Source organism: Protobothrops mucrosquamatus, unplaced genomic scaffold, assembly GCF_001527695.2.
Source record: "Protobothrops mucrosquamatus isolate PMUCROS unplaced genomic scaffold, P.Mucros_1.0 scaffold2242, whole genome shotgun sequence".
Taxonomy (NCBI): Eukaryota; Metazoa; Chordata; class Lepidosauria; order Squamata; family Viperidae; genus Protobothrops; species Protobothrops mucrosquamatus.
Genome location: NW_015388331.1, coordinates 244,008 through 264,134, shown reverse-complemented (window position 1 = coordinate 264,134; position 20,127 = coordinate 244,008).

Sequence of the window (20,127 nt, the reverse complement as noted above, 5' to 3'; positions counted from 1 at the left end):
AGCAATAGCACTTAGACTTATATACCGCTTCACTGTGCATTACAGCCCTCTCTAAGCAGTTTACAGAGTCAGCCTATTGCCCCCAACAATCTGGGTCCTCATTTTACCCACCTCGGAAGGATGGAAGGCTGAGTCAGCCTTGAGTCTGTCACGGCGGTGCGGTCGAGCAAAGGGAGTCGTCTCTTTGCCGGCCGAGTTTCCTCTGTCGGTAGACCCTGAGAGGGTCGAAAAGTTGCTCTGGAGGAGCAACCACCATTGAGGAGGCTTCTCAGATGACTGCAGAGGGGCGGTAGTGCCCTCTGTAGTCTGAGTATGTCCTTTGGGCCGACGGAGTAAAGATCGGTCAATAAAATGGCCGATCATTTAGCTGCGCCGACCGTAAGCCATGAGATCATCTAAGCAAACAGACCCACCATGGAAGATTCGGTGAGACTTTTTTTTTTACCTCTATTTTCTTTTCTTTTTTCCTGTGAAAAGCTTTTTTTTTGGACTTATTTCCCTTTTTGTTGAAGCGGCATTTTAAATGGGGGAAGAAAAGCCTAAGAAAAAGACTAAATCTATTTTTGTTTTAATGGCTGATTTTATTTTTGGTTATTTGGGAGCCCCAAGGAAATTTCTTATTGAGACTTAACACGGTATGTATTTGGAGAATATTGTTTGTTTTTATTTTTTATGGTGTCCGAAAAGACTGAATATTTTTACAGTCTTTTTGTAGTAGTCATAAAGCAAAGGCAGAAATTGTTAGCAAATGCCCCATTCATTAAGCAAACTATTTTTTGCTATGAGCTATAGAAATAAATGCCGGTGTCCAGCAAAACCATCATATATCAGTCACATGACCCCACAGCACTAAAAACAGCTGTAAATCCCAGCGGTTATTGAACACACAAAGTGCAGTCACATGACTGTGATGTGTGTGTGTGATGTTGCAACTTTAAAACTAAATCATAAATCCCTTTTGGGCAGGGCTGTCACAAATTATGTCATAACATACTGAATATAGGATTACCTATATTTTCCATTGCAGCTTGATTGAAGCTTGTGATGAGTTTGAAAAGTGGTTAAAATAATCTCTTCCCCCTTCACAGAACTATCAAAAAAGGGTAGAGGTTCAATCAATCACATATAGTCATGACCGCCATCTTGGCATTTTATCATCCCTTCACTGACATCAATTAAGGTTTCCTAGATACTGTCAAGCTATGTGTTATGGTTCCGACATATGAAACTCTTCAAAGAACTTCGAGGCATTGTTTACCTTAAAGAATCTTTATTCAAGTAGCAACACATTGGCATGTACATAGTCCAAGCCAAAATCTGGCTTCCCCTCCCCTCAGCACATAGTATTTATTTATTTATTNTAGGCCAGACCCGCTTGTTGGAAAAGCCATGTCTTTAGGGCGCGGCGGAAGGAGGGGAGATCCGGGATCACCCGGATCTCTGGGGGTAGTTCGTTCCAGAGGGTGGGAGCTCCCACCGAGAAGGCCCTCCCCCTGGGGGTCGCCAGCCGGCACTGTCTGGCTGACGGCACCCTGAGGAGACCCACTCTGTGGGAGCGTATCAAAGTACAATTCCCTCCTCTTACTAACAGTCATAAATCACATTCTCCAATTAGTTTGAAATGCTGGCTTTCCACCCAGTTCTTCATCCTGCCATGTCTTATCATCTCTTATTACAGACAGCCTTGGTTCTCACCATTATACAGTATTGTTTTGTCTAACTAATCTCCCATGCACATTCCTCCTACTCCCCCCCCAGTATCAACTAATTCTAACTCTAACAGTAAAACTTACAAGTAAAGGAAGATGGATGCATCTCCACATGTTGTCAAAGCAAGAACATCCGATGTTAGCAGCGCTGACACTATGAACTTTACTGTCTTTAGGACCTCCGCAGCGCTTCTAGCTTGCCAACAGTTACAGGGAGGGGAAAAAGAGAGTTTGGGATCCACAAGTGCTCCCTATCAGCGTGGAAGCCGTTGAGAGACTGTTTTGATGGACCAAAGTTTCTTCTCGTAATAATTGCTGGAAGATTTATTGGACGATGTGACCTGAGCTGTCAGAGAGAGGAGGGAAAGTTTTACTCTTTTAATTATCTGTTTCCCGCCATAGTTTCAGAGCGAGCTTCCTTTCTATCTTACCGGTTTGTTTAATGCCTAATAAAGTTGACATTAGAGTTCATGATGTCTCTGGTGCTTTGCTTAGTTGGGCTTCTCAGCCGGAATATGAAAGATACAGGTAGTCTTCGACTTACAATAGTTCATTTAGTGACTAATCAAAATTACAACAGCACTGAAAAAAACGACTTATGACCCTTTTTTTTTTTTATAAGAAATTTTATTTATTTATTTTTCCATCATAAAAAACAAACATAAGTAAACACAATAACCAATCAAAAATCCCCCCCCCCCGGACTTCCCAAACCTAATCCCAGGATAAAATTCATATAAAAGTAAACAAATACTAATATCTCTAACTCCACAAAGTGTCTTAATCTACAAGAAAAGATAAAAAACATAAACAAACTTAAGAAAAATCTAGAAACCTAAATTATATTCTACCACTCTGTGTTTCTTTTGAATATAAACAATCCATCTTCTCCATATTGATAAAAATTGTTCGTTCGAGTGGTTCTTCAAATAAGCCGAAATCTTTGCCATTTCAGCAAGATACGAAACTTTCAATCTCCAGTCTCCCATCGTGGGCAGAATTGGGCTCTTCCAATTTTGGGCTATCAGCANGTACCCAAAAGGCCTTAATAACCTTACAAGTCCACCACATATGAAAAAAGGTTGCATCTGGATGTCCACACCTCCAACACTTGGATTCATAATTCACATAGATACGAGACATAGTTGAAGGATCCAAGTGCCATCTATAAAACATTTTATAGAAATTCTCACGTAAATTTTGAGCTTGTGTAAACTTCACATTTCTCACCCAGATCAACTCCCAAGTATCCATAGGTATTGTTTCTCCTATATTTTGAGCCCATTTAATCATACAATCTTTAACTAATTCAGTTTCTGAGTCCAATTCTAATAAAACATTGTATATCCTTTTAATATGTCCTTTGGCACCATCTCTTACTTGCTTCAGAAAAATCCCATCTTCCATAGCAAAAATAGTCTTTTTATCAATTCGCCATCTATCTTGAATTTGTCTATACAGAAGCCAAGAAAAATTTGGATTATTTTGCTTCAAAACTTCTATTGATTTTAGGCACCAATTGCCACCACCACTCTGGTATAACAAATCTTTATATGTAAGTCCCTCCATCACCACTCCTCTGGTTATAGCTTGAAAAATATGTGATGGTATCACCCAGAGTGGTGACTTATGACCCTTTTTCACACTTATGATCACTGCAGCAGTCCCATGGGCACATAATCAAAATTCAGATGCTTGGCCACCGGCTCATATTTATGATAATTGTAGTATCCCGGGGTTATGGGGAAGCCAGATTCACTTAATAACTGTGTTACTAATTTAACAACTGCGGTGATTCATTTAACAACTGTAGCCAGTTGTTATAAACTCCTCCTCTGGAGCATTCACAGCTTCTGGAGGCAAATTGTTCCACTGGTTAATTGTTCTAACTGTCAGGAAGTTTCTCTTTAGTTCTAGGTTGCTTCTCTCCTTGATTAGTTTCCATCCGTTGCTTCTTGTCCTGCCTTCAGGCGCCTTGGAGAATAGCTTGACTCCCTCTTCTTTGGGGCAGCCCCTGAGATATTGGAACACTGCTATCATGTCCCCCCTCGTCCTTCTCTTCATTAAACTAGACATACCCAATTCCAGCAACCGTTCCTCATATGTTTTAGCCTCAAATTTCAAATTCAAGGAAATTTGAAATCTACAGTCAAAGTTGAACCAAAGGCATTTTTTCCAAAAGGAAACTGGACTTTCTTGATGTTTTTTTTTTTAAAATAACAGAGGACAGGATGACTCAGTGGTTAAAGATACTGAGCTTGTCAGCTGAAAAACTGACAGTCCCGGTTTGAGATCTGAGCGCCACACAACAGCGTGAGCTCCCATTCCTTGCCTTACCTAGCAGTTTGAAAGTATGAAAATGCAAGTAGATAAATAGGTACCACTTCAGTGGGAAAGTAACCGTGTTCTGTGCGCCTTTGGCATATACCCATGGTGGCCAAGTGACCACGGCAATTGTCTTTGGACAACGCTGGCTCCCTCGGCCAAGAAACAGAGATGAGCACCGCACCGTAGAGTCGGACATGGCTGGATAGGGAAACCTTTGAAAACATTTCATTTCTCCTCCAAGAAGCTTCTTCAGTTCTAACTGAAGAAGCTTCTTGGATGGGAAGCAAAACATTTTCAAAGAAAACACCAAGAAAGTCCAGTTGCTTTTTGAAAACAACAACAACATTGAGACAATCATGACCTAGATCAGAAGTCCCCAACCCCCGGTCTGTGGACCAGTACCGGACTGTGGCATACCAGCAACCAGTCCGCACAAACAAGCAAAGCCCCATCCGCTGGATGCAGGAGCACACACAAAACCACGCACCCTCTGGTCCATGGAAAAACCTCTCTCCACGGAACCGGTCCCTGATGCCCAAAAGATTGGGGACCTGTGACCTAGATGATTGAAAATCTCCATAGACTTACAGTCAAAGCTAAATATTAAAATAATGTGAGACGCCATTTGCTTCTAGGAGAGACAATTCTAAACCCTGCAGAGCAGTGGTAGTCAACCTTGGCTCTTTTATGACTCGTGGACTTCAACTCCCAGAATTCCTGAGCCAGCACAGCTGGCTCAGGAATTCTGGGAGTTGAAGTCCACGAGTCATAAAAGAGCCAAGGTTGACTACCCCTGCTGTAGAGGATGTGAAGTTGAAAAACTCGGGTATTAGCAGTTAAGCCTCTGATAAGTTCCTTTGTTATTCTCTAGTTCTGTTTTCTGTTCTTCTCACTCAGCATTCATTGAACACGCTGACGCAGGTACGGCATCCGTAATCCTTATTGTGCAGCAGGTGTATGTTACTGTGTTTAGTTTTCTGTACTTTTGCAAACTTTGGAATTCATCCAGCTATGTTCTCTTGTGTGTATCTAGCCTTGTACTCTTAGAGTAGGCTACTAATACGTAAGGACAGCTCATAAACAAGATCTCAATGGTATTTTTTTGTTCTTGTAATGGTATCCAGGGGAAAATACGTAGCCAGGTAGAACTGCAGTCAAAGGGAGGCAACAGTCAATTCCAATGATAATCAATAACAGAACGGAATAACAGAGTTGGAAGGGACCTTGGAGGTCATCTAGTCCAACCCCCTGCTCAGGCAGGAAAACCTATACCATTTCAGACAAATGGTTGTCCAATCTCTTCTTAAAAACTTCCAGTGTTGGAGCATTCACAACTTCTGGAGGCAAGCTATGGTTAATTGCTCTCACTGTTAGGAAATTTCTCCTTAGTTCTTCTCTCCTTGATTAGTTTCCATCCATTGCTTCTTGTCCTGCCTGCAGGTCCTTTGGAGAATAGCTTGACTCCTTCTTCTTTGTGGCAACCCCTGAGATATTGGAACATTGCTGTCATGTCACCTGTAGCCCTCTTTTTCATTAAACTAGACATATCCAAATCCTGCAACTGTTCTTCATATGTTGTAGCCTCCAGTCCCCTGATCATCTTTGTTGCTCTTCTCTGCACTCTTTCTGGAGTCTCAGCATCTTTTTTACATCGTGGTGACCAAAACTGGATGCAGTATTCCAAGTGTGGCCTTACCAAGGCTTTATAAAGTGGTATTAACATTTCACTTGAACATCACGTGATTGATCAATAATCAATCCATACCCATTCTTGTTCTTCCCTGTGCCCCCAATTGCAGAAGACAGTACCCTCCCCCCAATTCCTACATTTAACTATAAAGGGACAAAATCTCTTTTGCAATGTAGTGAAGACAGGATTATTCCAAGCTGTGGTGCGCTGATCTCCTGTGACAGTGCTGTGACCAAAGCAACATCTTCTTAGAAGGAACAGAACAAAAGATGATAACAGAGATGAGATGGCAATAACCAGGGGGGCACACGAGTCCTACATTAATGTACACCCCAGGGCATGTAACTCCTAAATCAGGACCTGGGGAGAAAGCCAGAGCCTCAAGGCACATTTAAAGTGCAGCAGGACTGAGGCAACCTTTGGGGAGATAGCATGCTAGAAGGTAGACACTCCTTCTCCTCTTCCTCTTTCTTTTCCCTCTCCCTCTCCTCCTCTTCCTCCCTCCTTCTCCTTCTCCTTCTCTTCCTTCTCCTTCTCCTCCTTCTTTTCCTCTTTCTCTTCCCTCTCCCTCTCTTCTTCCTTCCCCCCTCCTTCTTCTTCCCTCCTCTTCCTCTTCCTTCTCCTTCTCTTCCTTCTCTTTCTCCTTCTCTTCTTCTTCCTTCTCCTCCTTTTCCTTTCTCTTCCCTCTCCCTCCCTCTTCTTCCTTCTGCCCCTCCTTCTTCCCTCCTCTTCCTCTTCCTCCTCTTCCTCTTTCTCTTCCCTCTCCCTCTCCTCCTCCCTCCTCCTCCTTCTCTTCCTTCTCCTTCTCCTTTCTTTTCCTTTCTCTTTCCTCTCCCTCTCTCCCTCTCCCTTTTCTTCCTTCTCCCCTCCTTCTTCCTCCCCCCTCTTCCTTCTCCTCTTCCTTCTCCTTCTCTTCTTCTTCCTTCTCCTTCTCCTCCTTTTCCTTTCTCGTCCCTCTCCCTCCCTCTCTTCTTCCTTCTCCCCCTCCTTCTCCTCTTCTCTTTCTTTTCCTTCTCCTTCTCCTCCTTCTCTTCCTCTTTCTCTTCCCTCTCCCTGTCCCTCTCTTCTTCCTTCTCCCCCTCCTCCTTCTTCTCTCCTTCTCCTTCTCTTTTACTACTTCTGGTACAGGGGAGATACAAAGTTCTGGTCCTTGCTCTTCTGGTGGCCTCAACCATTGTTATTTAAGCCGATATTGCAACCCCTTGAAGTCCTTGTATCTCCAAAGCCCCTCCGTGTACGGTTACCACATGGTTACCTCCGTGTAGGACAGTTACCACTTTCATTTTTAATGCAAAAATCGTTAAATGAGCGGGAACAATAACTAACTACATCCATTTCATTCCATTTTAAATTAATTAGAAGAAAAATGAAATAATACCATGTGTGTTTCCTCAGCCAATTTTAGATTCTGACCTGATACGACTTGTAAAATTCATAGCTTGACAAAGACTTATGACAGCCTTCAGCCTCAACAACTCACTCCTACAATATAAGTATTTTTTTCTGGGGTGGGTTGAAAAGGTGCTTCACGTTCCCCTTTATCTAACCACAGTGATGTGTACTATGGCCCAGCAGTTGTTGTTCACTGGAGCAATGTGAAGAGTAAGATGACTTCATCCATCTGTAGGGTTGTATTGCCTCAACCTCAGGTGTAGAGTTGCAATTCTGCCTGGACAGGTTTGCCTGCCTGCTTCTACAAATAGTTATAACAATGTCATTGTTGTTGCATGAGCAATTGGATCCAAAGTTGATAGTAATCGCACCCAACTGGAAAGGAAGAAAAATGTTTTGGGGCAGAAAGGTGTTAGAACGTGTTCAGTCAGGAGATGACTCTGCCACAGAAAATTCATAGTATACATAGTATACATTTGGAGGAGGAGGAAGGAGGAAGGAGGAAGAGGAGGAGGAGGAGGAGGAGGAGGAGGAGAGAAGAAGAAGAAGAAGAAGAAGAAGAAGAAGAAGAAGAAGAAGAAGAAGAAGAAGAAGAAGAAGAAGAAGAAGAAGAAGAAGAAGAAGAAGAAGAAGAAGAAGAAGAAGAAGAAGAAGAAGAAGAAGAAGAAGAAGAAAAAATAGTAGTAGTAGTAGTTCAGTTGCTGTATTTTTATGATGGTTCAGAGCTGCCTTGACTACAGTTGTGAATATAGAAGCTCTATTAAGAAATATTCAGAGAAATTGAAACAGGTAGGGAGAAAATGGTAATAGGAATACTATGATGAGGAATTTTACTAAACTATTCTTAAGAAAGATTGAGAGAACTGACTATGTTTAACACTTTTCAAGTACCTAAAACGTTGGATTCAAATTAAATAACTAAATCTTGAATATTTATGAAGACTCTTGGATAGTTTCTTGGCAGAGAAGCTGTCATTTGCATACCTGCACTGAGTAGCAAGTTAGACTCCATAGTTTAAGTGCTGTCTTCAGCTCTATCAGTCATCTTCTACCAGATACTATGGCTGTGCAAAATCCACCATTCTGTTGCTTTAATGCTAGATTCAATGGTATTAGATAGCCCCCCCAAAAAGCCAGGGATTTGTTTTTCCTTTACATTTGGATCTTGATTTTTCTTTCAAAGAAGCATTCAGAGTGGTTAGTCATTTCTTGAGCTGCCCTTAGACATAATCAGAAGCATTTCTGTCTAATACCTCTTTGCCTATCTGCCAACCTGCTTCTATTTATCTATCTATCTATCTATCTATCTATCTATCTACCTATCACATATGAAGAATGGCTGCAGGACTTGGGTTTGGCTAATCTAAAGAAAAGAACAAATAGGGGTGACATGATAGCCGTGTTCCAGTATTTGAGGGGCTGCCACAAAGAAGAGGGCATCAAATTATTCACCGAAGCACCAGAGGGTAGGACAAGAAACAATGATTGGAAACTGATCAAAGAGAGAAACAACCTGGCATTAAGGAGAAACTTTCTATTATATTCTAGCTACTTATCTATCTATCATCTATCTATATTTGTATATCTCATCTTCATTGTCATGTTATTGCTTCTGTCAAACTATTGTTTAGGGCACAGTTTTCTTGGATTTCAACCCTTGAGAAGAATTACAGCCCAATATCTATAGAAAGATATTGTCTGAGTTCTGGGTTTATCCTTTTAAAAGAAAGGATAGCTGTAGGATATCAATTTCTCAATATTTCTCAGGCGTATTTATCTTAGTACATCAGCTGCACGTACTACTAAGTGATAATAACTATTGCAAATGGTAAACAGGTTCTCTGATTCTATCAGAGTCACGTGATTTTTTTAAAAAATTAAACATAGACGTAACCTCCAAACCTGCAGTTCCAGGAATAAACATGTAATTCTAAGAACATTTATACAATATAAAACAATTGCGCAATGCAAAAATTGTTAGCTTGAAAATAATGAAGTGAGCTCTGACCCCTAGCTTAGTATTTCTCCCTTCAGAAATCCACTGCTACTTCTACAAACGATGGTTAATGTTTCTGTCCCAGAAGAATTTTTGATCTTCCTAACAGGGATTACAAGTACACCCAAGTCTAAATTTTCCTGTTTGCTGGGGAAAGCTGTTCCCAAAAAACTGGGAAACAGGATGTTCCACATAAAACTATAAATATATTGGATATGGAAATGCAGAAAGTATACATGACTGCTGAGCATATTATATTTGTGACCGTTTTCAGAGTCTATACAGGCAGTCCTCATTTTAAGACTGTAATTGAGACCGGAATTACAATTGTTAAGTCATTGCAGTCATTAAGCAAATGATCATTAAGCATACACCACAGTCATTAAGCAAATCTGTTATCCATTTTTTTATTGGAAATTTCCAGAAACTAGAAGTAAACACTGGGAACCAGCAAAATAAAAATAAAAATAAATCATGGTCATGTGCCCATGGGATGCTGCAAATGGCCATAAAGATGAGCCACAATCACATTTTGAGTGCTTGGCAATTGGCACATCTTTACGGCCATTTGCCAAACCCTAAAAATGTGATTGTGTGACTAGAGTGTTTGTGAGTGTGTGAAACCATTATAACTTTGAAACTGGGTTATAAGCATCTTTTTGGAGGTTCCATTGTAATTTCTACAGGTTGCTAAGTGACCAGTTGTAGTTTGAAGCCCTCCTATAGTTTATCTGGCAAACTGCAGTTCATCAGTGGAAAATATGGTGTACTTGCAGAACATCCAAATTTTCAGACGAAGTGGGGGAAGTTCATCTCTGGAAAGATCTTACCAGCAATATTGGCAAAATTAGAATAGAATAATAGAATAGAATAATCACTTTATTGTCACTTTAAATGTACACTCATCCGCATATATTAAAACGAGAATTTGTTGCATACAGCTCTCAAAGGGTAACCACCTCTAATATAACTGCATAAACGTGACAAAATAAAATACAATAAAAATAAATTATGCATATACCCACATACATATATATATGGCCCAGAGAAACAACACAGTCTAGTTCAGATGTAGGCAATGTTTAGAGCAGGGGTGAGCAACTACAGCCCCTTTACAATCTGTGGACTTCAACTCATAGAATTCCTGACCCAGAATGGCTGGCTCAGGAATTCTGGGAGTTGAAGTCCACAGGTCGTAAAGGGGCCACAGTTGCCCACCCCTGGTTTAGGGTTATCAGATATCCCACAAGAGGACATGGCCGCCTTTCTGTCCTCATGTGCTCTGTTTGGCAAACATAGTCTTACATTCAAATAAGTTCCTGCATTTTGACTGTCCTTAAGGTATCTCTTTCTGAGCAGCTTTTCTCCAAGCCCTTCTCTAATAAGTGCTAACTAAAAGTTAACAAGATCTGCTCTGTGACCTTAATTAGTTGATTGTATTCTCACACAGGACTGAAATTGACAAGACGTTAATCAGTTGCATGCTGAAGGTTTTTGTGTCCTAAGGTCACTAGCCTATTCCCAAGTTAAAAACCAGTGTTTCTGGTGTTGGGAAAGGTAATTTCATATACAAGGTAGGTCTAAAACTCAATAGTTCAACCTTGAGCTATACATATTCTCATCCATTAGTCTTAACTGTGTTTCGGTCCTCTGGATTGCTGTCAAGTATAAATTGAGTAAATGAATAATAAATATCAAAAACATATTTCCTTATTGCAAGTGATCCAATGGCTTTTTTCTCTTTTCTTTTGAAGGAGCACAACTAATCAGGCAAAATATACTGTCAGATATTACAAGTATTTCATGTTTTCTCACTCACTCCTAGTTAATAGGCTACAGAAGGAAGGAAGGAAGGAAGGAAGGAAGGAAGGAAGGAAGGAAGGAAGGAAGGAAGGAAGGAAGGAAGGGGGAGGGAGGGAGGGAGGGAGACTTTACAGGCAGATAGTGTGTACAGAATGTCTCTTTTTATGTGTTATGAAAGGTAAACCTTGATAAGGAATATAATAAAAAGTTATTACCTTGTTTTGCAATATTGGCTTCTGAAACTGTAAAAGGTTGAAGGAAAAGAGTTTTTAACAAGCTAACAAGTTAGTTTAACTCTTTTATGGCAAGAAACATTGGCTGGCATAATTGGAACTTAGACTGGCATAATGGATAAGGAGATGGATAAGGAGTGAAGAGACCTGGATTAATTTGATTTTGGAACAGAAACTATTTATTTATTATTGTGGTTTTTAGTATCGCCTGTTCACCGCCCTGAGTCCCGTAAGGGAGATAGGGCGGTATATAAATTTAATAAATAAATAAATAAATAAATAAATAATCCTCCTTTTGGCATGATAGCTCGCTGGGTGTCTTTAGGGCTGTTAGTCTCTCCCAGGCCAAAATCAGCACTCTGTGGTTATATCACACCTTGATGACTTTGCTGTGTGAACTAGCTAATTAATGCAAACATGTAGGCCATGCAATCAAGCACTTTCAATGCTAAGAAAATGAACAAAGTTAAGATTGGAGGATTTCCTTGATGTACTGGGCTAGCCAATCAGAACTGCAAACATCCGGACAGCAGCAAAAAAAAATGGGGCTTATATCTCTTTGCTGCTCTCTCTATAAGGAGTTTTGCAACCCAGATGTGATAACTGAGCTGCCCTGAACATCTCTATATCTCCACTTGATGACAGCAAAGACATAACTTAAGAATCCTATTTGCTGCATGTCTATGGAGATTCTCTGTCATCCAGGTCATGGTTGTTCCGAAGGTGCTTTTTCAAAAGGTAACTGGACTTTTGTTTTTTCTGGAGAACGTTTCGTTTCTCATCCAAGAAGCTTTTTTAATTCTTCAGCTCTACACAACTCGATAAAGAAGCAAAATGTCTTGAAAGAAAAACAAGAAAGTCCAGTTGACTTTTGAAAAAAGCATCTTTGGGACAGTGGTGGGATTCAAATATGCGAACAACCGGTTCTCTGTATGGATGCCACTTCTGGAAGTCCGTTCTGGAGCTGGGCAACAAAAAAATAGCTACCGGTTCTGCCGAAGTGGTGCGAACCGGCTGAATCCCACCACTGCTTTGGGACGACCTATTTACTGCATGTTTTCAAGTTATCTCTAGCACCCATTCATTCAACCAGTCTCTTAATCATCCGACGGTTTCTAACAAACGTTCAGCTGAAGATATCTATCTGCAAATGATTTCCATCCCATCTTTCCTCCTTCCTTTCTGACCATAGAGGACAGGATGTTGTGTCACCACCACTGCAGGCTTTCTCTCATACAACACCTTTATGCTAATTGTCACATGATAATCCAGTCGCCTGAAGCTTTCATCACCTGATGACTCACTCAAAAAGCCTATTTTTTCACCGTAACTTGCAGCAGGCGGGGAGAACAATTATCATGTGATGAGGTCAGTCAAAGGGCTGCTGGAAACACCACTCGAAACCAGTGAGTAAGTGATACTGATGGGGTTTGTGCTATCAAACGACAGCTGAAGTGAACCAGTAAAATTCCAGGCCAATGGATGAGCTTAATCAAGTCCTTTTTGACTCTGTTTTCCATTGACGTGGATTTTACACGTCACCTCTACATTTAATTCTGATTTCTGTTCTTTTTCCAGCAGCTCCTAAAGGTTTTATCCTATGGTTGTCAGATTAACCGTAAAGCAAGCAACTTTTGGTGAAGCTTCATATTCTTCCCGGGGGAAAAAAAAACAAATGTATTCATTATGCAGCAAATAATTAATCTAGCTAAATAACTCAGCCTTTCATAACATTGTGCCTGCTATAAAGAAATGGCTGGTAGGAGGCAGATAAAGATTATTACAGGATACAGAATAACAGAGTTGGGAGTTTTCTAATCCAGGGGTCCCCAACCCCCAGTACATGGACCAGCACCGGGCCGTGGCATGCCAGAAACCAGGCCGCACGGAAAAGAGCTGATGTAGTTCCCATCTTCAAAAAAGGGAAAAAAATGGATCCAGGAAATTACAGATCTATCAGCCTGACCTCAATACCTGGGAAGATTCTGGAAAAGATAATCAAACAACGAATCAGCGAACACCTAGAGGCAAACAAAGTCATTACTAAAAGCCAACATGGGTTTGTCAAAAACAGATCATGCCAGACAAACCTTATTGCATTCTTTGACCAAGTGACAAAATTAGTGGATCAGAAGAATCTGTGGATATAATTTACTTGGACTTCAGTAAGGCATTTGATAAAGTAGATCACAACCTACTACTCGATAAGATAGAAAAATGTGGGTTAGACAGCATCACCACCAGATGGATTCGTAGCTGGCTGACCGGCCGTACTCAGCGTGTGGTCCTCAATGGAACTGCAACTACATGGAGGGAAGTGTGTAGTGTGGTGCCCCAGGGCTCTGTTCTAGGCCCAGTGCTCTTCAACATCTTCATCAACGATTTGGACGAGGGGATAGATGGGGAACTCATCAAATTTGCAGATGACATCAAGCTGGCAGGAATAGCCAACACTCCAGAAGACAAGCTTAAGAGACAGGAGGACCTGGACAGACTTGAACACTGGGCGCTATCTAATAAAATGAAATTCAATGGTGAAAAAAGTAAGGTTCTACATTTAGGCAAGAAAAACCAAAGTTACAGGTATAGTATAGGGGGTACCTTGCTCAATAGTAGTAACTGTGAGAGGGATCTCGGAGTCCTAGTGGACAATCACTTAAATATGAGCCAGCCGTGTGCTGCAGCTGCCAAAAAAGCCAACACACTGCTGGGCTGCATTAACAGAAGGATAGAATCAAGATCATGTGAAGTATTAATACCACTTTACAATGCCTTAGTAAGGCCACACTTGGAATACTCCATCCAGTTTTGGTCACCACAATGTAAAAAAGATGCTGAGACTCTAGAAAGAGTACAGAGAAGAGCAACAAAGATGATTAGGGGACTGGAGGCTAAAACATATAAGGAACGGTTGCTGGAATTGGGAATGTCTAGTTTAATGAAGAGAAGGACGAGGGGGGACATGATAGCAGTGTTCCAATATCTCAGGGGCTGCTACAAAGAAGAGGGAGTCAAGCTATTCTCCAAGGTGCCTGAAGGCAGGACGAGAAGCAACGGATGGAAACTGATCAAGGAGAGAAGCAACTTAGAACTAAGGAGAAACTTCCTGACAGTTAGAACAATTAACCAATGCCTCCAGAAGCGGTGAATGCTCCAACACTGAAAGTTTTTAAGAAGAGACTGGACAGCCATTTGTCTGAAATGGCGTAGGGTTCCTGCCTGAGCAAGGGGTTGGACTCGATGACCTCCAAGGTCCCTTCTAACTTTATTATTATTATTATTATTATTATTATTATTATTATTATTATTATTATTATTATTATTATTATTATTATTATTATTATTATTATTATTATTATTATTATTATTATTATTAATCCCCCCTCTGGTCCGCAGAAAAACCACTCTCCACGGAACTGGCTCCTGGTGCCCAAAAGGTTGGGGACCTCTGTTTTAATCCAACCCCCTGTTCAAGCAGGAGATCCGACCTATACCATTCCAGACAAATGGCTGTCCAATCTCTTGTTAAAAATTTACAGTGATGGAGCACCCACATAATTGTGGCTGCCATTTTTACCTTTTTGATACTCTCAAACCCTTCCCCCCCTCCAGGACCCTGCTGGCTTACGACTCTTCTTTCAAACCATTATTTCTTCTGTTTCCAAAGGTGCTTTTTCCAAAAGGCAACTGGACTTTTTTTGGGGGGGGGGTTCTTAGAAAACATTTCGCTTCTCATCCAAGTTCTTATTGAGTTGGAACTAAAGAAGCTTCTTGGATGACAAGCAAAATGTTTTCAAAGGGAAAAAAACCCAAGAAAGTCCAGTTGCCTTTTGGGGGGGAAAAGCACCTTTGGAACAACCATGACCTGGTTGATTGAGAATCTCCATAGATATGTCATTTTTTTCTCCAAAAATACAACTTCTTCTCTTGCTAGCCTATTGTAGTTAATCCGAATAATTGAACATTAGTTAGCTTTCAAACATCCCTCATTTCGCCCAGGTATTCAATCACACCATGCTGTTCCCCTCCCCACCCTGAATAAGACACACAATTCAGAGGTTTATATTTACAACCTTGAGCATTTCGCTTGGAGGAGAACATAACACTTTGGGCACAGTGTCCTTGCCAGCTGTTGCTGTAACTCTGCCAGTCAGCAGATCAATCAGATCTGGGCCAGGATGGGGGAGAGGGACAGTGTGACTTGGATTATGACAACTAGACCTCCGGGGTGGCTGGGGAGGGGGGGAGAAGATGTTTATCTCTCAATCAGTCTTATATAAGCAGCCATCTTTTCTTGCTGCCTGCAAAGCTTTGGACATCTCTGTTTAGACTACTTTTTAACCACCAACAGCATCATTGGGAGAAATGTAAACAGCAATATGAGGTTTAAGATCTATTTAGCAATAGGAAGTGCACAGCTGAAAGGATATTTATTTATTTATTTATTTATTTATTTATTTATTTATTTACTTACTTACTTACTTACTTACTTACTTACTTACTTACTTACTTACTTACTTACTTACTTACTGAGAATGACTGGACCAAGATCTATTTGACAATATGGAGGTGTCCAGCTGAAAGAAATTTATTTATTTTATTTACTTACTTACTTACTTACTTTACTTACTTACTTACTTACTTTATTTATTTATTTGTTTTTCATTCATTCATTCATTCATTCATTTACTGAGAGTGACTGGCCCAAGATCACTTAGTTCAGGGATCCCCAACTTCCGGGTCATGGCCCAGTAATGCTGATCCATTCGGAACTGGTCTGTGGAAGGGGTGGGCGAGTGCTTAGCAACCTTTTGAAGTTACAACAGACCCCTGCCCCCCCCCCAAAAAAACAAGCTTACACCCATCACAACTTACGACTGTAATTGTGGTGCTCAGTTGTGGTTATAACCTGAGGACTACATGCATTGCTTATGTAACATGATGTCTTCAGGCATTACTTTCCCACACACTATGTACTAATTTGCGGAAAAGGGAATGCTGCAGTCAGTTTTAATTATGGCCGTACCCAATACAGTAATCAACATAATTTATATATATAGTGCTGCTTCATTAGCTTCTAATCTCCTAATACCTTTGTCCTTTTAATTCCACATATAAACAGGGAGAGAGGGAAGGCTAATAATGGGGAAAAACTGCCAAGGGCGTGTAGGCTTTCTAACCACACAGGATTCTAGCGTCTAAGCATCATTCTGCAAACCTTTGGGTGGTAGGCATAGAAATTAGTTTTCCTTTCAAATGATAAAAAAAATCAGAATGACTCAGGTCACTGGGTACAGCCTCCTATATCTTCTTGCAATACTGATCATGGGATAAAATAATAGCCATTAATAGGAACCCTTCGTAAGCTTTTTCAGGAATTCCCAGCAACTCTCACTGAAAATAATCCATACCAAAATCACCATTAAGGCTTTGCAGCATGTCAAATTCAGTTCTGAAAAAATTGTTTCAGATTTGTGGGAGCATGAGCGTTAGCATGCAGCTCTTTAAAGCAGCTATGTCTTTTCCCAGGAGGATCCATTTAATGGATTGGGTTTTTTCCTAGGATTTTTTTTTTCCTTTTGCTCTGCTTTGGATATGGGGTAATTTTCCTTGGATGGAGAGAAACAACTTCCATCTCTGACCAGATGAAAATGATTTCATATCAGAGTGGTGATGATCTCCCCAAAAGTGGCAAGCTGTATGCTGACTTTGGGGTGGTTTTTTTAAGGGTAGTACTGTGAATTAGAGGCCTCAAGGAGACAAGCCTTCCTGTTATTAAAAATTCCTCAGCTCAACCCTCAAAAGCAATGGAAGGGAGATTGAATCAACACTCATTACTAAGAACACTTCTGCATATCTTCAGGCACAAAAATGGCATCAACCACACGTTCTTCTGAGCTGTCCCCATACCATTCCTGGAACATATGCTAATCTCCCCTATTATCAGCGGAAGCTCATTCTGATCCCATCACCAGCTGTGCTTTTCCTATTAAGTGATTACCTGTAATCCAGAAGATGTCAGGTCTAACAAGATTGCTCCATTTCCTACATTGGCTTATGAAATTAGAATAGAATAGAGCTGGAAGGGACCTTGGAGGTCTTCTAGTCCAGCCCCCTGCTCAAGCAGGAGAACCTATACCATCTCAGACAAGTGACTGTCCAGCCTCTTCACAAAAACCTCCAGTGATGGAGCGCCTACAATGTCTGAAGGCAAGCCGTTCCACTGGTTGATTGTCCTCACTGTCAGGAAGTTTCTCCTTAATGCTAGGTTGCTTCTCTCTTTGATCAGTTTCCAACCATTGTTTCTTGTCCTGCCCTCCGGTGCTTTGGAGAAGTCTAACATTTCTCCTTCTCCTCTATTTCTCTTGCATCTATTTTTAATCAACTCCTATTTTCTTTATTGACTTTTGGGTATAGCGGTAGTCCTTGACTTGCGACTCCAATTCAGATCAGAATTTCCATTGTTAAGCAAAGCCATTATTAAGTCATTTGTGCCCGATTTTATAACCTTTTTTTGCCACTGTTGTTAAGCAAATCACTCTAAAGTCATGTGGACATTAAGCAACTCCAGCTTCCCTCAGTGACTTTCCTAATCAGAAATTGGTTGGGAAGCTGGCAAATGGTGATCACATGACCTTGGAACACTGCATCTACTATAAGCGCGTGCCAAGGGCCAAGCACCTGAATTCTGAACACGTGACTGTGGGGATGCTGAGATAGTTGTTAAGTGTAAGTACTGACTGTAAGTCATTTTTTTTCCAGGGATGTTGTAACTTCAGATAGTTGCTAAATGAATGGTTGTAAGTCCAGGACTAGGTCAGGAGTAGGCAACCTTGGCTCTTTTATGACTCGTGGACTTCAACTCCCAGAATTCCTGAGCCAGCATGGCTGAGCTTGGAAACCTCTCCCTTTCCCCTCAGCATGGCTGGCTCAGGAATTCTGGGAGTTGAAGTCCATGAGTCATAAAAGAGCCAACGTTGCCTACCCCTGGACTAGGTTGCACAGGTATTCCTCGGCTTACAATTAGTGGCCATTCGAAGTTACAACGTAACTGAAAAAAGTGACTTATGGCCGTTTTTCACACTTGCAACCGTTGTAGCATCCCCATGGTCATGTGATCAAAACTCAGACATTTGGCAACTGACTCACATTTACTACGCTTGCAATGTCCCGGGGTCATGTGATCACCTTTTGTGACCTTCTGACAAGCAAAGCCAATGGGGAAGCTGGTTTCACTTAACAGCCTTGTTACCAATTTAACAACTGCAGTGATTCATTTAACAACTGTTGCAAGAAAGGCCGTAAAAGGGGGCAAAATTCACTTAATAGCTGTCTCACTTAGCGACAGAAATTTTGAGTTCAAATTGTGGTCATAAGTCGAGGACTACCTGTAATATTATTGCTCCTTTCATCTAAGAATGTTGATTAATAGATTCATTATTTAAAAGTATTCTGAATAGAGCACCTCCCTACTACATGTAGTTTATTTATTGCTTAGATTTACTGTATCTATTCTCCAGATGCTCAGGAATGATGTGTGTTACACTCCCTCCTTTATTTATTCCCACAACCAGCTTGCAAGCTTTTGTTACCAAAAGTAGATGGACTTCAAGTTGGATCTTAATGGATCCACACCATAACCACTACATCTACCTCTGTAGTTTGGATTTTCTCACAAGGATTTTGGATATTGTCCCCAGATACCAAATTCCATGGTGGAAAAAAAACTGGCTGTGGGTGATTCACAGCTGGGTGACTTCTGTAATCAGCTAGACATAAGTATAAAAAGTAAAGTGTCCATTCATTAGGCTATGATTCAAATCTGGAAAGGAAGTTGGAAGACAGCCAATGATTTCCAGAAAGCCAAAGTCATTTGAATTAAGTCTTTTTCATTCCAGGAGAAATTACATGCACATTATACCGAGATTAGTTGTCTGTGGTGGACAGTATCTATCAGTCTGCAGAAAAACACAGGCTAAAATGTCATGGTGTGTGAATGATTCTACCCACTCAACAATAACAGGGGAGGATCAACACACCCCTTCATTTGTTGCTCAATCAGAGAACAACTTATCTACAAACAAGCCTCAGGTAATCAGGAACATGTGTAAATGTCTGAACTGAAAACATCACTTCTCAAACATGTACCTTGCTTCTCTTGCCCAGGCACCCAGACATAGTGCTAATTTTATGGAAAAGAAACTACACATGCAACCTATGCACATTTATTCAATCTATTGCTACATAAAAGAAGTTCATAAAACAAAAGAAGTCCATAAAATGGTTGTAGAAGGAGGAATGGGGTTTTTTTGGGGGGGCTATGATGCAATAAGGAACAGTTTTTGGGACATCTTGAAACTGCTGTGGAATGGATGAAAGTGACTATGTGTTAAAGTCAGGAAGCATAATCTTTTATTAATCTTGAAAGTGTGGTGAAAGTTTCAGTGTTGTTTTCCTTGTAAACAAAACAGTTAACAATAAGCAGAAAGATTCTCCCCCCCAATCTAATGCCAAAGGGGGCTTCCCCACTGCCCACCACCAAAGGTTTAACTCTTGATTTTAGTCTTTCTGAATCCGAACTTTTAAGATCTGTGAACTTCAGCTCCCAGAATTCCCCAACCAGCCATGCTTCCTGGGGAATTCTGGGAATTGAAGTCTATATATTTTCAAGTTCCCAGGGTTGAGAAAACACTGCACTAGATTATAGTTTTAGTGACCAAGAGGGAAAATAATAAATATAAGGAGTAAATATTATCCATAGTTTAATAAAGATAAATTAAATCCATTTTAGTTTTTGACGCATACCCCAAAACAAAATCACTCTTAAAAGGCACCTAAAGTTCCTACTTGAAAGAATTTCAAGTGAAATATTCTCTGGACCTTTGGGAACATCCTCAGATGAACATCAGTTAGGCAATTATGTATTATACAACTGCATCTTCCATATTTATTTTTGCAGAAATGAAGAGCTCCAGA